The sequence below is a fragment of the Malania oleifera genome, chromosome 1, assembly GCF_029873635.1.
Source record: "Malania oleifera isolate guangnan ecotype guangnan chromosome 1, ASM2987363v1, whole genome shotgun sequence".
Lineage (NCBI taxonomy): Eukaryota > Viridiplantae > Streptophyta > Magnoliopsida > Santalales > Ximeniaceae > Malania > Malania oleifera.
Genome location: NC_080417.1, coordinates 55,901,498 through 55,907,497, shown reverse-complemented (window position 1 = coordinate 55,907,497; position 6,000 = coordinate 55,901,498).

The window sequence follows — 6,000 nt, the reverse complement described above, 5'->3', positions numbered from 1 at the left end:
TCAGCTTGTGCTTTGTAAGTAGCCATGTAAGTAATTTACAAGCCCTGTTTTTGAATGAAATTTATTGCACTCTCTTAATTAAGATTTCTGCAAATTAACCAACGTACTCCCTTATGGGTTTCCTCAAAAAATTAATTGAAACATACTTTCTTTGTATTAAGAGTCTTCTTATTGATTTAGCATTGATCCCTGCAGCCTGCACTTAACATACACAAAAATCTATAAAGTGCTGAAATTTAAAAAGTAGGGAAAGAAGAACACCATGATTTTATGAGGTTCAGCTTATCCCCAGCCTACGTCCTCGCCTTTGGCCAATACCACCAAAGGGTTCCACTAAAAACGCTCCTTTTCGGGCAAAGCAAACCATTTACAAATTTCCCTCCTTAAGGGTAGAGCACCCTCTCCAAGTGATACCCCTCGCTCGGTCCAACGATCTAAACACCTTGGAATCGTCAATAATCTACAGAAAAGCAATCAAGAGATTTTTGTACAAAAGATGCTCCCCAATAGATGATCCATGATTATATATGATGATATGCTACATGCTAAATGCTGATATTCTGAAATATATATGTAGTGAAATATGTATACATGATGATATTTTGATATGCATATGAGGTGAGATACTAATGACATGATAATATGAACTAAATGCGGAGCTATGCTATACTAAAATGCCGATATATATGATATTGACTTTACTTACATTGATGGCTCACTATACATTGAAAATTTGAGCATGAAATTATTGAGCATGATTAAGAAGCTTATGATATGATATGATATATGAGTATGAGATTAATTCTTGATCATATTAGTTTACATGCTAAATGATAAATAGCTTTGTATATCTTTTGCATGATTGACAAATGGTAAACATAAGCATGTTATGACAAAGATGATATTGAAATAATATTGGTATTGTTAGCCTAACAAGGCTTTCACCTCTTGTTTTGATGATAACAAATGAAGAAAATGTTTGATAACATTGTCTGTTCAAGTAATGATATTTTCAGACAACTTAGAAAGCCAAAACCAACAAAGCTTCGAAAGATCACCAACAAGCTTAAAAGTATGTGATGTATCATGAAGTAATAAAAAATGGAAGCTCAAAGACATCAGAATATGGAATGAACTCAAAGCTTCAAGATAACCATGAAGTTTTTCAAAGCACAAGAAGTGTTTAATTTGTTAGGAAATCTTCATGTAAGTACTTTAAAGGTAAAAATATCATTATGAATGAAATGAAGCTCATTAGGGGACATAAATGGATTTAGATACTTTATATTAAAACCCTGAAAATATATTTCAAAAGTAAGAAAGCAAGGAAGCCAAATATCTTTGGAAAGAGAAATCGGATCTTATATTGAACATCACATTGAAGAAGCAATTTCATACAGGGCTTTGTTCAAACTCACATTTACTAGAGGGCTGAACACAATACAAAAGCTGAAAGTTACATATACCATTAATATATTGTGACTAAATGGTATAAATCTTGAGATTGAGTAAACTATGTTTATATTTCAGAAAGTGCTAAATCTTGAATGCTCCATAAATCTTAGAGTACTGTAGATTGGTTGTTTGGTTTGAACATTGTGCTTATTTGGTTGCTTGGTTGTTTACATAGTTGTGTTGATTGATTGGATTAAAAGAACTAAGTTCTTGTGTGGTTGGTAAATCAAACAAACAAGTCAAGAATTGGTTAAAAAAAATAAAAGAAATAAAAAGAAGTCTCCAAAGGAATTAAAAGAAAATTTTAAAATCCAATTCAGACCCCCCCCTTCTTGGGACTACACCTTACTTTTCAATTGGTATCAGAGCGGGGTTATAGCAAATCTTAATTAGTAGCTATAAAAGATCGTAATGACTAACTTAGGCATAGCTCCCTTTGGAGAGGAACAATCTTCAACCCGGCCACCCATCTTTTGTGGTTTGAACTATACCTTCCGGAAAATGAGAATGCAAATATATCATCAAACTATGAATTAGAAAGCTTGAGAAGTTGTTATAAATGTTGACCAAATTCCCACTAAGATAGTTTATGGAAAACATGTCCCTAAGGAGAAAATTGATATGAGAGACTTAGACTATAAGATGCTGCAAGTAAATTCTAATGCCATGAATGCTCTATATTGTGCTTTAGATGCCAATATATTTTTTAATAGAATAATGGCTTGCAAATTAGCTAAGGAGATATGGGATAAGCTAGAGGTAACATATAAAGGAACAATGGATGTTAGGGATAATAGGGTTGATATGCTTACAATTGATTATGAAGCTTTTAGAACGAACCCGAATGAATCCATATCTAGCATGTATACTAGGTTTACCCATATAATCAATTCCCTAAATGCCTTAGGAAAAACTTACACTACTTATGAGATGATAAGAAAAATTCTAAGAGGCCTTCCCTCTATGTGGGAACCAAAGACCACTGCCATAATGGAAGGTAGAAATCTAAAAAATAGATCCTTAGATGAGCTTATAGGTTCTCTCCTCACATACGAAATGGCAATGAATGAAAAGAGTGGAAAAACCAAAGCCCAAGAAACAATAGCCTTCAAAGCCTCAAAGGAGAACTCTAGTAGTGAAGAGATGGATGAAGATGAAGTAGCCTTTATATCTAAAAAGCTAGTAAAAATCCTTAGAAGGAGAAACAAATTCAAAAGAAGAAACCAAGACTCCAAATTAGATGAAGAAGATATTAGTACGAAGAAATCAAAGAATAAAACTCCTACATGCTATAATTGCAATAAAGTTGGACATATGAAACTAGAGTGTCCATTACTAAGCAAAGAGTCTAAGAAGAGAAACAAAAAGGCCATGAAAGCCACCACTTGGGATAGTATAAGTAGTTCTGAAAATAAATAAAGTGACCAAGAGGTTGCTCACATGTGCTTTATGGCATGGGATAATGAGGAAATCTCCTCATTTAAATCCTCAAATAATTATTGTAGTGATGAATCAAGTGATGAAGGTATGCCATCTTATGAGGAACTTCAAAATGATCTATTCAAAGTACATAAGATGCTGGTCAAAGCAAATAAGCAAAAAAACTTATTGAAAAATAAGAATGAAAGTTTGATGAAAGAGTTAGAATCCCTTAAGAATGTTGAAAGAGATAAAGACTTAAAACTCAAGCAAATAAAACATAAGTATGAATCAGCAAATCTTGCTGAAAAGGAAAAAAAACTTGAAAATCAAGAAACTAGAAAGCAGGAATGAAAAAATGATAGAAGACCTTCTATTGCTATCCTCTACGGTATATGAGAAAGATATGTATATTTCTGAATTAGAGAATAAAGTAAGATAATTATCTCTAGAATTAGAGAAATCACTAAAGAAAGTTGATGGCAAGAAATACTTAAAGATAAATGATCTCAAAAGTTAAATTGAAGATAAAGAAAAGAACATCTATAACTTTACGAAAGGAAAAGCAAACTTTGACAAGATGATAGGCTCACAAAGGATGACTCTAAAAAAAGAAGGCATTGGTTTCAGTGGAATTTAAAATATAAGGAGAAAGAAACTTTATATGGGCTATTTTTCAAAAGAATCCAAAGACTATGCTACCACATCTAGTAATGCATACACTAATACAATATGCTATCAATGTAAAGAAAAAAGGACATCAAGTTTGAATGTCCATTTAAAAGAAAGGGTGTGAAGACTAAACATGTGTGGAAAAAAAAAAGAAAGATCCCTTAACAAATCAACAAGAACCAAGAAGATATGGGAACCAAAAATGAAATAACTTCATACAAATATAAAATAGAAAGTAAAAGGATACATGAAGGTTGGATGTCCAAAAGAAACAAAACGAGAATCTACAAGCGTATTACATAAGTGCTGTCAAAAGAAAGGTATACATCAATAAAAAGAGAGAAACTTAAACCATTATAAAATGAGGGAAATAAGTTAGAAAGGTTCAAAATAGGGAAATAAGGAAAATTCAGAAGTTGAAGAAATTCGGTTGACTGAGTTGATGACTTCAGGCTCCTACATGAACTGCAAGCGCTTAAGCTCCAGACCTCAGGCGACCGAATAGCTACTGCCTGTTGAATTTATCCTATAAAATTCTTTAGGCACCTGTACTTATTCTTTAGGTGCTTGAAGTCGCGGAGCCTTTATATTTTTAACGCGTGAAACCCTGCTTTCTCTAAACTCTAGGCTCCTGAACCAAGTTTTGTGACTCACTCGAAGTTCCAAACACCAAACCTCCTTCAATCTCCTGCACTAAAACCTTTGAATCCAAGCTCCTCAGCTCGATCCTACCTATTATAAGGTTTGAAAGAAGCCATCAGCTTGCTCCAAGAACCTTCACAATTCCTCAAACAAAGCAAACGACACATCGTGGTTCGTCCTCAAGAAGAGATGATACCAACATTGAACAATAGTTGGCAACTCCTTATGCAATGAATATTTATCAAACCCGTCTATAGTCTACAGATCCTATATTTGGTAAAGTTCTCGATGTTTCTTTCTTCAACATTGAGTTTCCTAAAAACTTACCGTTGTTCCAAACCATAGGATGGAAGAACTTCATTGTTTACCAAGCCAAAGGACTTTTTCCAAACCTTGTCAAAATATTTTATGCTAATATGGTTCAAGGAGAGAATAATTTATCAACTAAAGTTAAGGGTAGGAAAATAATCCTTACTCCTAAAACGTTAGCTCCTATTCTCCACATAACTCTGAGAGAGTTTGAGTGCCCTACATTTGCCCAATCTTGGATACTTCAACAAGTGTTTACACCAAAAGAATTTTTACCGCTAATCATGGAGAATGAACCTACCTACTTTGGACATCTGCCGCTCTATAAGCAACTAAACCTGAAAGACCAGATCCTTCTAAAGATCATTACCAATAATATTTTGCCATAAGCCAGATCATTTGATCATCTCTCATATATCGACTGTTTTGTACTATGGTGCCTGTTAAAAGGGAAGAAGCTTAATTTGGCTAGTCTTATTATGAAATGGATGTGGGCAAAGATGGATGCAAAATGAGTCACTCCTCCATATGAGGGAGCTCTTAATATGATCTTTGCAAATCAGAATATCACATCTTCATCGGTTTTTTTCATAAAAAGGACCAGATATGAACTCTTTACCTCAACCACTCTCAAATAGATGGGATATGAAAAACAAAATCAGGAGTGGTTTTTATAAGGAGGAAGATAACGGAGAATAGCTGTTGCACCTCCTCCATCTCAGGCTCAGTCACAAGAATCTGAAACCGAAGCTCCTTCTTGGTTCGTACCATTTTATAATGAATTCACATCCTTCAGCCGAGATATGCGCGATGGTCTTAAATCCCTAGATCAGCGTCTTATGTGCATTGAGCAGGAACGAGCTAGTTCCTCACATGGTGATCCTATGGACACTAGCTCCATACCCCGTAGTGATGACTCATTGATAGAAGCATCTAAAGAAGATAAGGAAGGAGATGAAGAAGAAGAAGCGGATGCTGGTGAAATTAGGAATAGCTTCCCAAGAAGGGGGGTGAATTGGATTCTTTTCAATTTTTAATGGCTTTTAAGCTTTTGACTATAATACCCAAAAAACAACAATCAATAAATGATAATCACACTTAAAAATACTAAAATTTAAATTCACAAGTTAATTAATGAAATCAAAGTAATTCAATCACTCAACTAAGAATATTAGAACTTTTGTTGATTTCCCTATAAGCTTTTAGTATGCACTTCTCTTGATCAAGATTTTTGCAGGTTTACCAACATACTCCTTTTTGGGTTTCCACAAACAGTTAATCAAAACATACTTTCTAAATATCAATAGCCTTTGTTTCTTTCTCACTTAAAAACCTACAACCTGCACTTTTAAATCATACAACAACAGCAAGTACAAACTATAAAGTAAAGCAGAGAGAAAGACACAATATTTTTTATAAGGTTTGGCTTCAACACAGCCTACGTCCTCGCCCTTGGCAAACACCAAAGGATTCCACTATAGCAGTTCCGTTACTAGGTGGAAC